This window comes from Myotis yumanensis, unplaced genomic scaffold (genome assembly GCF_028538775.1).
Source record: "Myotis yumanensis isolate MYYU_CA2020_CCGP unplaced genomic scaffold, mMyoYum1.0.hap1 SCAF_9, whole genome shotgun sequence".
Taxonomy (NCBI): Eukaryota; Metazoa; Chordata; class Mammalia; order Chiroptera; family Vespertilionidae; genus Myotis; species Myotis yumanensis.
In genome coordinates, this window is record NW_027223760.1 from 28,469,054 (window position 1) to 28,488,849 (window position 19,796).

The following is a 19,796-nucleotide window of genomic DNA, read 5'->3' on the forward strand; positions in this document are numbered from 1 at the left end:
GAGGAATCTGCAGATCTCTCCGTAGCTCCTGCTGTGTAGCCTCAGGCAGAGGCTAAATTAGCACCTCCTTAGAGATCCAATAGCCAGTGTACCTAGTGGTCAGAGTGGGACCATCCAGATTACAACTCCTCAGATCCATAAGGGACACACTCAGAGGGCAGACTCAGTGAGCCCCAAAGCCCCACTGAAGCAAGTCTTGCCCCGTAAGGGTGTCTCTGGCACAGAAGTTCTCCCACTGTAGACACAGCTGATTCTCACAGCCAATTGGCCTGGAGGTCAATTCCTCCCAGTGATACCTACAACAATCAAGGCTTAACTACAACAAGACTGTGCACAAAACCCACAAAGGGGTACACCAAGAGTGTCCACCTCAGGTAATTGGGGAGGCTGAGCCACTGGGCCCTATAGGACACCTAGCACAGAAAGCCACTCTATCAACACAGGGAAGCAGCCAAAATGTGGAGACAAAGAAGCAGGTCACAAATGACAGAAATGGAGGAAAGCAAACTACTGGATATAGAGTTAAAAACCACACTTATAAGGTTTTTCAAGAATTTTCTAGAAACCGCCAATAAATTTAGTGAGATCCTCGATAAATCTAGTGAGACCCTCGAGGATGTGAAAAAGGACCAACTAGAAATTAAGCATACACTGACTGAAATAAAGGCTATTATACAGAGATCCAACAGCAGACTAGAGGATCACAAGAATCAAGTCAAAGATTTGAAATACGAAGAAGCAAAAAACACCCAACCGGAAAAACAAAAAGAAAGAAGAATCCAAAAATATGAAGATAGTGTAAGGAGCCTCTGGGACAACTTCAAGCGTACCAACATCCGAATTATGGGGGTGCCAGAAGAAGAGAGAGAGGGCAAGATATTGAAAACCTATTTGAAGAAATAAGGACAGAAAACTTCCCCTACCTGGTGAAAGAAATAGACTTACAAGTCCAGGAAGCGCAGAGAACCCCAAACAAAAGGAATCCAAAGAGGACCACACCAAGACACATCATAATTAAAATGCCAAGAGCAAAAGACAAAGAGAGAATCTTAAAAGCAGCAAGAGAAAAACAGTTAGTTACCTACAAGGGAGTACCCATACGACTGTCAGCTGATTTCTCAACAGAAACTATGCAGGCCAGAAGGGAGTGGCAAGAAATATTCAAAGTGATGAATAGCAAGAACCTACAACCAAGATTACTTTACCCAGCAAAGCTATCATTCAGAATTGAAGGTCAGATAAAGAGCTTCACAGATAAGAAAAAGCGAAAGGAGTTCATCATCACCAAACCAGTATTATATGAAATGCTGAAAGGTATCCTTTAAAAAGAGAAAGAAGAAGGAAAAGGTAAAGGTAACAATTATGAACAACAAATACATATCTATCAACAAGTGAATCTAAAAATCAAGTGAATAAATAATCTGATGAACAGAATAAACTGGTGAATATAATAGAATCAGGGGCATAGAAAGGGAGTGGACTGACAATTCTTGGGGGAAAGGGGTGTGGGGGGTGCAGCAAGAGACTGGACAAAAATCGTACACCTATGGGTGAGGACAGTGGGGAGGGGTAAGGGCAGAGGGTGGGGTTAGAACTGGGTGGAGGGGAGCTAAGGGGGAAAAAAAGAGGAACAACTGTAATAATCTGAACAATAAAGATTTAATTAAGAAAAGAAAAGATTTCTCTAAAAATAAAAAAAATAAAAGCAAGATGGATTCCTATAATAAATTAATCTTATCATTTATCTTATTTATTAATCTTACCTAGTGACTTTTGCTACTACACAATTAATTAGGAAGCGTTTTGATACACTGATTAAACATACGGGAACTGTCCTCAAAATCTGGCTTGATTATTTACTAGCTCAGGGGTCTTGGGAAAATTACTTAATCTTACCACCTCAATTTCCTCATTTGTGCAATGGGCAAAGAGCTGTGGTTTGCTAGATTGTTATGAGGATTAAATAAATTAAACCAGGTGAAGCACTTAGTTTAAAAAGGTCTATCACATATTAAGTCTCAAAAACAGAATACTATATATTTGTTTAATGGCAAGATGTAAATTTGTCATATTTTGAGATTCCTGAGATTGGGACATGTCTTAACATCTTTCCAAAGAGACTGTCCAGGTGCCAGCCAGAGAAACTTTTTGAACTTTGCAGGAGTTCACCTCAGGTGAGTTAGTGCCATTCATAGTACTACAGGTGCATCTCATTTATTAAATTTAGAAGTGTAATTGTAAAACCCAACCGAAATATTTTGAAACAAGTTTATATCATGCTGAAACTTTGAAACAAAAACTTATTGTGTATGCATCAGTCTGCCTATTACTCATCAGACAATGCAATTAAGGCATTCAGAGAAGGCCATGTTTTTAAGAATACATCACAGAATTTTCAAAGCTAGGAGGTGACTATAACTAACTTTGTGATGGCCTATCACTCAAGCTCAGAACTTCAGTTAAAGGCTTTTAGCTGACTTTCCAAAAAAGCAGTTAAAATTCCAGTGATGGGTAATGCAATTTAAAAAATCCTGTATGTATAATCAAAGCAGAAATTTAGATAGAATTCCAGATTCTTTGCTATGCTTTTAAATTATATCACCAGTCCCAAAATTGCTACATCTATCAAGACAATGAGGATGGGCAATGAATATTAGAATATCTTTATGATCCAAAAGTATCTCAGAATTATTTTTAAAAATATATATTTTATTGATTTTTTTATAGAGAGGAAGGGAGAGGGATAGAGAGTTAGAAACATCGATGAGAGAGAAACATTGATCAGCTGCCTCCTGCACACTCCTTACTGGGTATGTGCCCGCAACCAAGGTACATGCCCTTGACCAGAATCAAACCTGGAACCCTTGAGTCCGCGGGCCAACACTCTATCCACTGAACCAAACTGGTTAGGGCATCTCAGAATTATTTTTACACTTTGTAAAAGAAGTATAGAGTCAAATTTTTATGGTCATATTGATACTGGATAAGAAAGTGGTGTGTGTGGTATAAACAAATATAAACATTTGTAGGCCCTTAAAATATATTTAATATATTTAATATGGTGTTTGCTTTTGGTGAAAGAGTTGCCAGTAAATTGATGCCTTTTATGATGGATGGTGTCTTTGAATATTATAACCAAGATGACTAAAAATTTCAAATTGGATATGGCAATATCTTTGTGTCGTGTGTGTCCAGCTCACAGCACCTCCCAGTTAGCCATTCTTCACAATGTAACACTATTCCTCTGGCCTCAGTTGGTCAGACCAGGCATGCACCCCTGGGTCAAGTTGGGCCCGGAATCTGGAATTGGGACACAGAGAAAGAGTGTCTGAACTTGAGAGAGATGACAGTATTCCACACATATAGAGCTTCAGAGAGGGGCTACTATGCCAAGGAAAAAATAACAAAGCAGGCCACCAGAGAAGCAACAATGAGACATACAAAGAGAAGAACCCCTGTTGTTTGATGACTTTCCCTCTCTTAGTTCCTTCCAATCCTTCCTCAGGCCTGGCTGATTCCAGCCCTGTGTCCCTTGAGTTACCCCTCTATTGTTAAATAAATTCTCCACAATTTTGCTCAGGTTATTTTCTACTTTTGTTTTTTTTCAGTGTTGTTTGCATTTTTTTAAAAATTCTTTACTGTTGAAAGTATTACATATGTCCCCTTTTCTCCCCACTGTTGTCTCCCAGCCTGCCCAGTCCTAGCCTTTACCTGGTGTGGCTCAGTGGTTGAGCGTCATCCTATGAACCAGGAGGTCACAGTTTGATTCCTGGTCATAGCATATGCCCGGATTGTGGGCTCCTTCCCCAATGTGGGACATGCAGGAGGCAACCAGTCAATGATTCTCTCTCATCATTGATGTATCTCTCTCTCTCACTCTCCCTTCCTCTGAAATAAATAAAAATATATTTTAAAAAATTGTTTTCTACTATTTTTAGCCAAAAGACCCTGTATGGATTCATTGGTATAGTCTTGGATGAAGCCAGTGATGGCGAACCTTTTGAGTTCGGCGTGTCAGCATTTTGAAAAACCCTAACTTAACTCTGGTGCCGTGTCACGTATAGAAATTTTTTGATATTTGCAATCATAGTAAAACAAAGACTTATATTTTTGATATTTATTTTATATATTGAAATGCCATTTAACAAAGAAAAATCAACCAAAAAAATGAGTTCGCGTGTCACCTCTGACACGTGTGTCATAGGTTCGCCATCACTGGACTAAGCCAACAGCATTACATTGCTGTGGTTTGGGATTCTACAGCTGAAGACACCAGGCCACCAGCAACAGGGCTCCACATACCCTCCATTTTCCACTAAGCCACAACACATGTTAGTGTTTCCTGTGAGTTTTAACATAAAAGGTGTGAAAGAACTGGTTTAAGGTATGTTTTAAGTCAAATCAACACTGGGGCAAGGACAATTGATGAGCCTGAGGCCAATGGACTTCTATCCAGGGCTTCTTTGGGTATAACATTTAGAACTACAGGAAAGAACATTTTCCCTTTTTTTTCCATTCCCCTAGTTTGAATCCTACTTCACCAGTCACCCCTTTTTAGACTGCCCTGCTTGCTTCCCCTACTCAACTAGTCCTCTGATTATTTTGGGGTGGAGGGGGCTCTTAAGAATTTTCCCTTTAAAAATTTTCTCCATAGATGACTCTCACCCATCAATTATATTTAACTGATTTCAGAGAGGAAGGGATAGAGAGAGAGATAGAAACATCAATGATGAGAGACAATCATTGATTAGGTGCCTCCTGCATGCCCCCTACTGAGGATCAAGTCTGCAACCCAGGCATTCTGACCGGAATCAAGCTGTGATCACCTGGTTCATAGGTGGATGCTCAACCACTGAATACACCAGCCGGGCAAATAGCACCTATTTTGGGGGATTCAAATAGCATTGTAATGCTTGTGGATGAAAAAGCATACTAAATCTGACAAACTCAGGGGAGGCCTGCATGGTGGGCCTTAAAACTTGGAGACCTAAAGTAACCACATAGGATGAAATTAAAACGTTCTAGTGAAAAGCAGGTCAGGCGGGTAGTCATGTCCTAGGCTGGTATCTTCCCTGATAAAGGCCAATCTTTACCTTAACTGAGCCTGTCTATTGTCTTTTTGCATTTGTGATAACATACCTTTGGGATGTCAGGATAAATTCTTTCCCCCTCCACACACACACCCTTGAGGTCACAACCACTGCACCAGAGCAGAGATCACAGATCCCCTCATTGTTATTGTGCTTTTTTACATTTTATTTTACTTTTTATTTTTATAAAAATATATTTTTATTGATTTCCAAGAGGAAAGGAGAGGGAGAGAGGGAGATAGAAACATCAATGATGAGAGAGAATCATTGATTGGCTGCTACCTGCATGCCCCACAGTCCTCAACCCGGGCACATGCCCTGACTAGGAATCGAACCATGACCCCCTCCCCCCGCCCCCCGTTTCATAGTTTGACACTCAACCACTGAGCCACACTGGCTGGACTGCTATCGTGTTGTTGACTGTTAACTATCCTATACGCACTTATGTAAAAGAAGTATGTGTTTATTCCTTTTACATTTTATCCAGTCCCAGAGATTTCCCTGCTTTGCTTTCTCCCAGCTCCCTCATCTATCACCAGTGAATTTCACGTAATCCCCTTACACCTCCTCTTTGCTTGTAATAGATAAAATAAGGTGTAGCATTTCTCAGAACATTGAGATTTTGCTTCCAGGCAATTGTCGTCAGTTTGGCGACATAAAATAAACTTATATTCTTCCAGATTTGGATGTTTTATGTTGACATGTTCAAGACCAAATTAATGCCGCCAGCCCTGACCTCTCATCCAGACTTGTAGATCCAGCTGCCTCCTTGACATTTCCACCCGGGTATAACTTAGCTGTGCCAAGTTCCCAATGGGTTCTTGACACCTTCTGCAAATCACCTAATCTCAGTAAACGGCTCACATCCTCTTGGTGACTTCAGCGAGAATACGAACAGTAATACTTGATTCCTTTTTTCCTCTTCTCCCTCCTGTCTGATTATAAAACTGTTAATTCTATTTCTTAAATATGTTTCAATCTCTCTTCTTCTTTCCAACTCCACTGCTACCACTTATTCCAGGTCAACATCTTCTAGTCTCCCCATACTAATTCACTATTTGCATATTATTCAAGGTGCTAGTCTTAAAATAGAAATCACACCAGGCCATCCCCCTGCTTAAAAACCCGCAGTGACTTGCCATTAAGCTAGAACACAGTCCGAACTCCTAACCACAGCTTCCAGGATTTGCATGATCCTGTCCCTTCTCCAACCATATAGCTTGCTTTTCTCCCTTCAATGGATGAAATTCACCATTTTCCTTTTTCCTTCCTCAAAAATGCCATGGTTTTTCCTGCTTCTTAATCTTTGCACATGTTGTTTTCTCAATCTTAGATTTTCTTTTTCTGACTCCATGGGCAGACATTGTTCTATCTTTTAGTCTAGCTTAAGCAGCATTTCTTAAGAAAGGTCTTCATTGACTATTTAATGTAGGGTCCTTGTTGTTATTCTGCACTCCTTGTTTACATATAGCATTAAACATAACATACAACTATTAAACTACTTTATTTGACTTTTGCCCCCCTCCCACCCCTTATCTTTTTCTCCTCCTGATTGCAAGCTCCCCGATGTCAAGGTCAACATCTATCTTGTTTTTCTACCTTTAGTGCCTATTACAGTGCCTGGCTCAATTTGCCTTATGAATAAGACATTTGGACAAATTCATTTATATAAAGACAGATCAGCACTCTTTTCCTTTATATAGGTAAGATATTCTCTGATCACTTGAACGGCATGGAAAGGGGTGGGAAAATTTAGTTAAGGAAATAGTTTATAAATAGTAAAGCTGATAGAAGAATGTCAGTAAATGTGGTGTTTTAGGAGTCTTTGAAATCTGAGATCATTACAATCAGACTTATGAAGCTGGCTTCATGAAACAATATTCTTGAATTGCCACAAAATTTCCCTTATATTATCTCTTGACTGTTGGTGCCTTAAACAAGAAATACGTTTTCCTTGGAATTTTTTGCAGAACTAACAAAAACTCTACTCTCTGATTTTTATAATTGCTAAACTTCTATTTATTTTTTCCCTAATGAATGTGGACAGGAGGTAGAAGCTTATTAATGACTATGACATTTCTTTCTAGTATATTTCATGCCCAGGTGTTGAAGCTAGCAGGTGTCATGTTTTAATCGCTGGCACTTGATGTCTCAGAGGGCATGTTGCTACTTTGTGCCTCTGGGTATGAGATATTCATCTACGTTCTCAGGTCGCTGGTGTTGTTGTTTAAATCATTAATTCTTTGGTTTTATGAAGTATGATGTTCACCCTCAGTGCAAAGATCTTCCCAGACACTTTAATTCCTGGAAGAATATTCTCCCCACTGGTTTTTAGGGAAAAGCAGAACTTATCCTAAGGTTATTCAACGGCAGGAGCTCTTCATTTCATTTTGAGACACCGATTCCTTTGAGCATCTCATCAAAGCTGTGTAATCATTGGATAGAAAAATGCATACAGATACACACATGTACATGTTGGGTGTGTATTGAGAGTCACTGGGCTGGCTGAAGCCCTTTTGTAAACCCTGAACTAAAAACCACTGTTTCGCAATACTCTTATACAGACCTTGGAAAATTTCTTTAGTTTCTAGGCATAAATTGGACAAATACAGCATTTTTAGTGGAGAAGAGACATTAAAGGCCAGAGAATGAGGGTTCCATTCCTCTCACCCCTCAAAGTAAGACTTAAGGATCTTCATTCATCCTAAGATTAGTCCTGGAAGTTACATTATATAACATTTACCATACTGGAGTGCTCTTTGAGTGTCAAGAGCTGCATAGAGCATTTGAAAGTATTTTATTTTTCTAATATACTTTGAGGCAAAATCATTCTTATTTACAGAGGAATAAACAAAATAACAACTAAACACCATTGCCAGAAAAGAACGGGGTTAGGCTAACAGACCTAGAAGGGCTTCTGCTCTGGGTAGTTCGTGTTCCTCTTAGTTCATTCAACAAATCTCTCCCAAGAGTATACAATATAACTATACTCTGTGGGAGTATTGGGCTATCACCAAAAAATTGAGACATAGTTCATGGTGCCATTAGGAAGATGAGACAAAACCATTCATTAATCCAGGCTCCTTGCTTTGGATGACATCAAAACAAGACCCATGTTTGTACTATGATCTACTTTGAGGATACTAAGGTAGACATGGCTGTACTATGACCTACTTAGAGGATACTAAGGTAGACATGGCATTGGCACAAAGGCAAGTAAGATAACTGTTGGGAGAATGGTGTGAATCCAATGAGACATGGGAAAGTGAAGATAGAGGGTGGAAGACTGGACTGCTCTAAGTCTCCTGGAGGTTCTATGGGGACCTAGGCTAGTGGAAGACAGAATGTCTATATGTATAGACTTACAGCACCACCCAAATCCACTGATCTGTTAGATCTTTGAAGATAGGGCTTGAATCTTATTTATTTTTAAAAACATTTTTTCAGGCCTTAGAGCAGTTTTTGTCAAAGAGGAAGTACTCAGTAAATGTTGGTTGATAGAACTAGAAACAAAACATAAAAAACAAAAACAGCTGGGCCAGCATGGCTCAGTGGTTGAGCATCGACCTAGGAGGTCAAGGTTCGACTCCCGGTCAGGGCACATGCCCGGGTTGCAGGCTCTATGCCCAGTAGGGGGCATGCAGGAGGCAGCCGATCAGTGATTTTCTCCATCATTGATGTTTCTCTCTCTCCCTCTCCCTTCCTCTCTGAAATCAATAAAAACATATTTAAAAGCAAAAAAAACCCACAAAAACAGCTCTCCCTCAAGACAACCGCTACCACTATCACCAAGAAAGAAACATAAAAGCCTATTTACTTATGCTATTATCCTAATTCTAACCAAGGGATTACTTTGGTCCTTAATTTCTACGACTTGACTGCCTAATATGGACACACAGAAGTAGACATGGGAAGTGCTTTGTATGTATCATGGGCCTCCTTACTGCGTAAAGAAATAATCCAACTCATTGGAGGAAACTGCACAAAGAAGAGGCTCTAATTAGTTATTTCTATTTATGTGGCTATGTTTTTTGTTTTGTTTTGTTTTTGTTGTGTTTGTGTGTGTGTGTTCCCTATTTGGTACATGATAAGTTAACATTGGCTTCTCATCATCTAAAAATGTTGATTTTCTCACCAACTGTTACAAATAACTTCTCTATACACAGACTGTCTTTTATTTTAATATGGAAATGTAACACTTTTAAAGATATAGCTGCTTTTATTTGTTCTTTGCCATAATTTCTAGTAATTTTTTCCCATTTTTGGCAATGCTTACATAGTCGCATACTAACACATAGGGGAGTGAATTAGTTTATCCTGCAGATTTATGACATGCCTTATGTTGCAAACACTCAGGTTTAAATGATCTCCTAAAAGTCCCACAACCAGGCCATGTGGTTTAGAGGTCAAAATTAAAAACAAATCCTTTTAAACTCTCTTCTTTATTTAAATAATGAGTCAAGTTAAGAAAGATTGGGAAATGCTATTAGCAAGCAGCTAAGTTATTTATTCATAACACAACTGAAATAGAAAGCTTCCACAAGTAGGAAGGTTATGAATATTTTCAGCAAGTAAACTCTCTTCCCCCTACACTTTGACCAGCAATAAGAACACAGTTCTGCAGGTCTACTCAGATCCTAGATGGTTTTCAGAGCAACTACTTTGCTTTTTAATCACTTGAATTTGCCATTGTTCCTGGTTATGCCAGGCTTATTCTCTCCCATTGATAACTATCTTCAGCATTCAGTAAGAATGTAGCAACTATTTTTGTAAGAGAAGGAAGCTCTGTAGTTAATCTTTCTTTTCTTCCTTTTTCCCTTTTTTCATAGCTTCTCTCCCTTTTCTGGTCTTTATGTGTCTTGGTTCCTATTTCTCTCCTCTCTCTATCTGACTCTGTATCTGTGTCTCTCTGTCTCCTATCTCTTTGCTTTCTCCATCTGCCTGTCTCTTCACATATTTATTATGTGTTGCCACATGCCAGGCATTGGATTAGGGGTTGGGGATTATAAAGGTTACAAAGAGGACAGCTTATGCTTTCCAGAGTTCTCAGGATAGGATAGGGGTTGCGAGGAAGAAAATGACATGGAAAATGTTGGAATAGCAACTAATAGAGGTATAAACAAGATGTTATAGTAGCACAAAGAAGTTTTTAACTCTGTCTGAAAAGATCAGGATGAAGTTAGATTTGAATTAAGTCTTTAAGCATAGCAGGAGTTTTCCAGGTGACCAGAGGTAGGACCAGGAGAGAGGCCATTGCAGTGGGATTAGCACAGGCAAAGGTGTGAGGGCGAGAAAGTACTGAATGCTGTAGAAATGGCAGAAAGGGCACTATATTTAGTCCATTCAGAACCACAAACGGAAGGTGGCTTACTGAGTAATGGCACCTATGATCCAATAGAAAAGGTTACCTACACGTCTACATAAGTCCTGGGCAACTGGCACAGTTTGGTTTGTTTTTGTGTTTCTCCCCACAACCACTCTGAAACATACCTACTGCAGCCAGGTTGGGAAGCCATTCTCCCCGCTTCAGTCTGAATCAATAGAGTGGGGTGAAGGGGAGCCCTCTATTTCTCTGACCAGAGGGGTTTGTGCTCACTCTCTTCTAAACTGAAAGTAGAAACCAAATGTTGGAGACTTGGGAACAGGCAACCTATGATTCCACTTTTCTTTCTATAGAGTTTTGAATCAGTTACGAGATAGAGAAGGAATAAGGCAAAGGGAATTCAAATGACCTTTGTTAGTAATAAAGGCTAGTTTGGAGGAGGTGGCATGGGCATATGGAACACAAAACTCCTCCGTTCCTTACCCCAGAACTGGGAAGGCTCACCCACCAGGTAAGGCAGGGCTGTAAAACCATAGGCTTCCCTGCAACCCTGCAGAGGCAGAGGATCAGACTGGAGCTCTCTGTGGGCAGAGGAATAGGAGAAGAGGCTGAAGTACACACAAGTCATATCAGTTATTCCACCCACCATGGGGTAACATGTGTGTGGGGGGTGAGGTCATCTGTACTACACTGATGATGTCCCATGGAAACCTAAGCCAGTTAAGACTACCTTCATCAACTCTAAGTCTAATATTTGGCATCCCTCTTCCTCACCATAAGAAACTGACACCTATGTGAAGGTGGTCTTGGGACCATTTTTTAAAAAATATATTTTATTGATTTTTTACAGAGAGGAAGGGAGAGGGATAGAGAGCGAGAAACATTGATGAGAGAGAAACATTGGTCAGTTGCCTCCTGCACACCCCCTACTGAGGATGTGCCTGCAACCAAGGTACATGCCCTTGACCGGAATCGAACCTGGGACCTTTCAGTCCGCAGGCTGATGCTCTACCCACTGAGCAAAACCGGCTACGGCATTGGGACCATTTTTTATTTGAATTCCTAGCAAGATCTGGTGAAGCAAACAGCAATGCCTTTCTAGGAACCTCCTAGATCTGTAATTCTAGATTATTGTGCTCCATTAAAATTAGTGGACTTGAGAAACACTAACACTATGGTTTTTAAAAAATGGGAGAGACCCAGGTCTTTAAAGGAATCTAGAATTGAGCACGTGATTGGCGATAATGTGGCCCTGGGACCTTTTGAGTAGGCTATCAATTTGGAGAAAAGGTTCTCAGGTTGTTGTTGAGACTTCAGATCCTGTTCAGTGCATTTTGTTCCGGTCACATTTAACTGCACTTTGTCAAGCTAACATATCTCCTCTCCAGCTCTCAGGACTCTGCTTTCCCTCTGATGTACACTTGGTTGGGTGCTGTGTTCTTTCAAGATTAAGACAGCTGCTCCAGTCTAGTTTAGAGATGTCTGCATTTTAGTGTCTTTGGCTTTTTTTAAACAGTTGAAACAAGGTTTACAATTTAATTAGTAAGAAGCTGTAATCTGTCAGTTCACCGGGACTTTAATAGCTGCAGAGGCAAGCCTGTGGGGGAAGGGGACTCCAGCTCCCCCAAAGAGGCACTACCCAGGCCCAGAAAATGTATTGAGACCCTAACATTACCTGTCTGGTTCTGTGGCTTTGTCTTCTGTGTTCCTGCTGTGGTTGCCAGATTTGCCCACAATCTCTGTCTCACATCTTTGCTCCTGCCCTGAGTAGGCATTTTTGGCGTATTTATTCCCATTTTGCCTGATTCCACTTTCCCTCGGAATCAATAAATCTCTAGCATTAGTCAGTGTACCAATCACTTGAGGGTGTGGAGTGGTGCTTGTTCAAAATGCAGGTTCCTGGGCTGCACTTTAGAGATTCTGATGTGTTAGGTCTGCCCAGGAATCTCACTTTGAACTAGCACCCCCAGAGAGTCTGAGGAAGGTGGCCCCCAAACCTTACTTTGAAAAGCCCTGCCAAGTAGGATGCCCTGTGCCCTGCTTCAGTCCACCTCCAATTTCTGTCCTCACTACCTTCATTTAGGTGCTGAACGCTCCAAGGAAGTGTAGCTTGAGATAAGATGCCTTTATGAAAAAAAAAAAATGCCTTTATGACACACATTGAGGAAGAGAATAAAATCAGGGAGGTGTTTTGAGATGAAAGGGACAGCCTAATTATGTTGTTAGCATGCACTTTTCATAAGGCTACAAGTTTATCATGGTTTGTTTCAGCCCCGTCCAGTTCAACAGAGAGTTTCTCTCAGGCTCTGTGCTTCAGGTTGGGGATCCAGCTCTCTAAGAGCTTAGGGTTTTAGACAGGTCACTGTTTTTCCTCCCCAAGCAGTCTGCCGAGAAGTTGGTTGGCTTCTGAGATTGTGTTTATCCATGATGTGATTTTATTTTATTTTTTTGTTTTGACTAGTAGTTGGAAATGTGGGCTATCAACCTTACTTTGGGACACTTGAAGGACCACCTACATCGATTTAGAGATATTTGCCCAGGGATATAAGCCTCACGAAACTGCGGTAGTGATCTCAAGTTTGGGGAGAACCACTGATCATCTTGCTACAAGGGACCTTATATACTTTTCAATGGGGTATTAATAACAGGACGTCTGAATTTCTAGAACCATTGTAATTTTATCTTCTATCTTTCTGGTATTCTCTTAGTTATTTTAATTTATTTTTAACTATTCTCATACTTCTTAGTTTTTCTAGAATATACTTTCACCTGTTGATCATTTTCATTGTTTTTAATAGTCTTTGTTTACCATTTTATCATTGTCTTTTTGTTTAATAGATTCATTTAATCATGCTTCATTTCACACCATTCTATGTTCTTGTTCATTTTTTATGTTTTAATTTTACCTATGTACTTTGGTTATTTCATAGCTATGGCTTTTTATAAACAGAAAAATTGAATTTTGGATGAATTCTTTGTATTTTTGTTTAGTATGGGAAAATTACTTTAAAGTTAGGTTTATTGTACCAGTTTTTACGACTTGCTTTATCATCATCTCAGCTCACTATTTATACTTTTTTTTTTATAAGAAGCAAGTTTGAGTCAAGAGTTGTTGGAAATCCAGACTGTTCACTACATGCTCCCCTTGGGGAAGTTTTCTGAGAAGCTAGCTCTGCTGAGGTGGGTGTTGGCATGGCACTGGCATGTCAGGTATTCTCAGTATGGACTGAACCCAAGGGGGAGTGACCAGAAGGCCAGCAACTTAGAATTGCTGAAATTGTTATTTTTATTTAAAAAATTTTGTGTGCCTCAGTAAAAGACAGACTGTATGTAATATTAAACATGATTCTACTTTCACCACTCTTATTCAGCATAGCACTGGAGTCCTAGACACAGCAATAGATAAGAATAAGAAATAAGAGCTATCCAACTTGGAAAGGAAGAATTAAAACTACCTTATTTGCAGATGACATGATACTATATAGAGAGAACCCTAAAAATTCCACCCAAAACTATGAGAACTGATGAATGAATTTAGTAAAGTAGCAGGATACAAAATAAATATTCAGAAATTAGTTGCATTTTTACACACCAATAATAAACTATCAGAAAGAGAAACTGAGAAAACAATCCCATTTATAATTGCATGAAAAATACCTAGGGATAAATCTAACCAAGGATGTAAACAACTTGTACTCAGAAAATTATGACATTGAAGGAAGAAATTAAAGAAGATACAAATAAATGGAAACATATACCATGATCACAGATAGGAAGACTTAACATCATTAAATTGTTTATATTACCCCAAACAATCTGTAGATTCAATGTAATTCCTATAAAAATACCAATGGCGTTTCTCACAGAACTTAAACAAGTAATCAAAAAATCTGTATGGAAACACAAAAGACCCTGAATAGTGACAGCAATCTTACAAAAGAACAAAGCTGGAAGTATTATGCTACCTGATATCAAACAACATTATAAGAACATAGTAATCAAAAATAGCATAAAAACAGATCAATGGAATAGAATAGAGAGCCCATAAATAAACCCAGGCCTATGTGGGCAACTAATCTATGACAAAGGAGGCAAGAGCATACAATGGGGTAAAGACAGTGTATTCAATAAATGGTGTTGGAGAAACCAAGATGGCAGCATAGGTAAACACCGGAGTTTGCTGCCTCGAACAACCACTTCAAAAATACAACTAAAAGACGGAACGGACATCAACCAGAACCACAGAAAGGCTGGCTGAGGAGAGACTCTTCAACTAGAAGGAAAAACAACAGCATTACGAGGCTTTGAGGAGGCGCAGTGTGGAAAATTTAAAGGTACGGTGGTGCGGCGGTGCGCGCGCAAAGCGGGCTGGTGGCTGAGGGTGCGGTTGTCGTTTTCAATCAGGAGTGAGTCTCAGACTCTGGGCTACAGATCCGGGCGAGTCTCTAGGGACCTTGACTCAAACGGGAGAAGCGGGACTGTCTGGCTATGGTCCCTCCGAGGTTTGCAGCGGTTTCGGGGACAGAGAGGCAGAACCCCTGGAGACGGACTGAGAGCAGCCATAGCTGCTCCCTCCCCCCGCCCTGTTGAGCCTGCCCCCGCCCAAACCCTGTGCAGAGCCATTTGCTGATCGCCTCAGGCAAAGGCTGGACTAGCGCCTCCCCAGAGGACTGAAGTTTTCCACACCGCTGATTCCTACAGCCAGTCGGCCTGGTGGTCAAATCCCTCTAGTGTTAACTACAACAATTAAGGCTTGGCTAGAACAAGACTGCGCACAAAGACCACAAGGGGGTGCACCAAGAAAGCATAAAAGATGCGGAGACAAAAAAACATGACAGAAATGGAGGATATGGAGGTAAGAATCGCAATTTTGAGGGCTTGCTATAAACTTGAGCAGAGCCTCACGAAAACTAATGAGACCCTCGATGCTACGATAAAGAAATTAGAAAGTAAGCATACACGGACTGAAATAAAGAATATTATACCCAATAGCAGACCAGAGGAGCACAAGAATCAAACCGAAGAAGCAAAAAACACCCAACTGGAAAAGCAAAATGAAAAAAGAATCCGAAAGTGTGAAGATAGTGTAAGGAGCCTCTGGGACAGCTACAAGCGTACCAACATCAGAATAATAGGAGTGCCAGAAGACGAGAGACAGCAAGATACTGAAAACCTATTTGAAGAAATAATAGCAGAGAACTTCCCCCACCTGGTGAAAGAAATGGACTTACAGGTCCAAGAAGCACAGAGAACCCCAAACAAAAGGAATCCAAAGAGGACCACACCAAGACATATCATAATTAAAATGCCAAGAGCAAAAGACAAAGAGAGAATCTTAAAAGCAGCAAGAGAAAGAGACTCAATTACCTACAAGGGAATACCCATACGACTGTCGGCTGATTTCTCAACAGAAACTTTGCAGGCCAGAAGGGAATGGCAAGAAATATTCAAAGTGCTGAATACCAAGAACCTACAACCAAGATTACTTTATCCAGCAAAGCTATCATTCAGAACTGAAGGTCAGATAAAGAGCTTCACAGACAAGGAAAAGCTAAAGGAGTTCATCACCACTAAACCAGTATTATACGAAATACTGAAAGGTATCCTTTAAGAAGAGGAAGAAGAAAAAGGTAAAGATACAAATTGTGAACAACAAACATGCATCTATCAACAAGTGAATCTAAGAATCAAGTGAATAAATAATCTGATGTACAGAATGAACTGGTGATTATAATGAATCAGGGACATAGAAAGGGAATGGACTGACTATTCTTGTGGGGGAAAGGGGAATGGGAGATTCGGGAAGAGACTGGACAAAAATCGTGCACCTATGGATGAGGACAGTGGGTGGGGAGTGAGGGCGGAGGGTGGGGTGGGAACTGGAAGGAGGGGAGTTATGGAGGGGGGGGAAGAGGAACAAATGTAATCTGAACAATAAAAATTTAATAAAAAAAATGATGTTGGGAAAATTGGACAGATATAAGCAAAAAATGAACCTAGACCACCTTCTCATACCATATACAAGAATCAATTTAAAATGGATTAAAAACTTAAATGTGAGATTCAAAACCATAGAGCTCCCAGAAGAAAACATAGGCAGCAAAATATTTCTTAGCAATATTTTTTCTGGCATATCTCTTTGGGCAAGAGAAGCAAAAGGAAAAATAACAAAGATGATTACATCAAACTAAAATGTTTTTGCACAGCAAAGAAAAGCATCAACAAAATGAAAAAACAATTGCCTGGCTGGTGTGGCTCAGTTGTTGAGTGTCAACCTATGAACCAATAGTTCACAGTTCCTGGTCAGGGCACATGCCTGAGTTGCAGGCTTGATCCCCAGTAGGGGGCATTCAGGAGGCAGCTGATCAATGATTCATCATTGATGTTTCTATCTCCTTCTCCCTCTCTGAAATCAATAAAAATATATTTTAAAAAATGAAAAGACAATCTACTGAATGGAAAATGTTCACCAATGATATATCCAATAAGAAGTTAATATCCAAAATTTATGAAGAACTCATACAATTCAACACCAAAAAAACTCACAACCCAATTAAAAAGTGGGCAGAGAATCTAAATAGACACTTCTCTAGAGGACATACAGATGGTCAATAGACATATGAAAAGATGCTCAATATTCTACTCTTTAGAAAAATACAAATTAAAACCACAATGAAATATCACTCTACACCAGAAAGGCTATCATTGATAAATCAACAAACAACAAGTGTTGGCGAGGGTGCAGAGTAAAAGGAAGCCTTGTGCACTGTTTTTGGGAATGCAGAACACTGCAGCCACTATGAAAAACAGTATGGAGAATTCTCAAAAATTAAAAATGAACCTGCCTTTTGACCCAGCAATTATACTTCTGGGTATATATCCAAAGAAATACAAAACACTAATTTGAAAGAATATATGCACCCCTATGTTCATTGTAGCATTATTTCCAAGATGTGGAAGCACTCTAATAGAGGAGTAGATAAAAAAAAAGTGGTGATACATATATACAATGGAATATTACTTGACCATCCTATATAATAAAAAAGCCTAAGAGACCGGGTACTACTGAACAACTGGAACGACCTGAACGACTGGTCAACCAGTCACTATGATGCACACTAACCACCAGGGGGCAGACGCTTAACTCAGGAGCTGCCCAATGGTGGTCAGTGCACTCTCAGAGGGGGAGCGCTGCTAAGCCAGAAGCCGGGCTCATGGCTGATGAGAACAGCAGCAGCAGCGGGAGCCTCTCCTGACTCTGCAGCAGTACTACTGAGCGGCGGTGGCAGGCACAGAGGGCCAGGATGAGCATGAGTGGTATGGCGCCCGACCCCAGCTCAAGCTCTTCCCTGGCCACCTGCCATTTGGCACACTGCTACATCCCTCGGGGGATATCTGACTGCTGGCTTAGGCCAGGCCTGCGGGGATTGGGCCTAAACTGGCAGTTGGACATCCCCTGAGGAGTCCCAGATTGCGAGAGGGTGCAGGCCAGGCTGAGGGATACCCTCCCCTCCATGCATGAATCCGTGCACTGGGCCTCTAGTCCTATATAATAAAAGTCTAATATGCCAAGTGTCCGACTGTTTGACAGTTTGACCAGTCGCTATGACGCGCACTGACTACCAGGGGGCAGACGCTTCAACCAGTAGATTAGCTTGCTGCTGGGGTCTGGCTGATCAGAACTGGGCGAGATGGGCCGGACATCCCCTGGAGCCCTCCTGAGGTCCCTCCCTGGCCCCAATTGTGCACTGGTGGGGTCCCTCAGCCTAGCCTGCACCATCTCTCAATCTGGGATCCCTCAGAGGATGTTGGAGAGCCAGTTTCAGCCCGATTCCCGCAGGCCAGGCCAAGGGACCCTACCGGCACACAAATCTGTGCACCAGGCCTCTAGTAAAAAGAATAAAATGTTATCACTTGTGACAGTGAGGACAGACCTAGAGTGCATTATGCTAAGTGAAATATTCCAGAGAAAGACAAATACCATATGATCTCACTTATATATGGATTCTAAAGAACAAACAAAACAAATAAAGACTTATATAGAAAACAAACTAATGGATGCCAGAGGGGAAGGGTGCTGGGGGCCTGGGTGAAAAAGGTGAAGAGACTGGTAGTTACAAAATAGTCATGGGGTGTAAAGTAAAGCATAGAGAATATAGTCAATGTATGGTTCCAGGTGGGTACTTCAAATATCAGGGGATCACTTTGTAAAGTGTATGATTGTCCATCTGCTATGCTGTACACCTGAAACTAATACAAAATAATGTTGAAAGCAAACTGTAATTGAAAAGTAAAATAAAAAAGAAAAAGAAACATTATTATTATTATTGTTCATGGTGGGTGAGAGATGTTATCTTTCTAGTTGCCTTGGGAGAAGCTGTACAGCAAGCTTCTCTATACAACACTTGGTGTCATAGATTGAAGTGGCCTGGATTAATTTTTAAGACTGTTTCACTTAGAATAGCCTGGGTGCCTGTCCAAAGACCTGGAAAAAATCTGTTCCCATGGTACCCAAAATGTTGACACCAATTCTCTCACTTGTAAGGATGCTGGCTGTAGTGACTAAAAATAAACTAAATAAAATAAATCCTGTTTTTAAGCAAAAGAAACCCAAACAATAATTGGATTTTAGCTAGTAGGACAGCTATCTAACAGTGGAAAGTTCCATAAAGGCTCGGTGTGAGCATCCCTGGAAGGTCAATGCACTCAGGGGTTATCATGGAGCCTCAGCCTGGCTGGGAATCCTACCAGCAACCATGGCGTCTATGGTGCCAGTGTCTACTCTTTCCTGTTTACAGGCCTCTGGTCGTCCACAAGGCACTTTAACCCAAGTGCCTGTCCATTTTCTGGTCTGGTGAAGTCTCTAACTTGACTTTATCTTCCATGTTGGAAATGAAACAAAGAGCTGAACTTTAAAGCAAGTTCTTATTCTTGTTTATTCACTTTGCATGAATGTTTGTTACTGAGAATTTATGGACATTCATGTGTCCTGTTCTCCTATTTAAGGTAGAGATGATAGCCTCATTTAAAAATCTACCAATTTGCCTCCTGTAACAATAATCTACCAAGGAGTAGATGTTGATTTCCCCCCCTCCCTTCCCTTTCCTCACCTCCATTCCCTTCCCAGCATCTGTATTTCCTTCTTTTTTTTTTTTTTAATATATTTTATTGATTTTTTACAGAGAGGAAGGGAGAGAGATAGAGAGTTAGAAACATCGATGAGAGAGAAACATCGATCAGCCGCCTCCTGCACATCTCCCACTGGGGATGTGCCCGAAACCCAGGTACATGCCCTTGACTGGAATCGAACCTGGGACCTTTCAGTCCGCAGGCTGATGCTCTATCCACTGAGCCAAACCGGTTTCGGCTTTATTTCCTTCTTT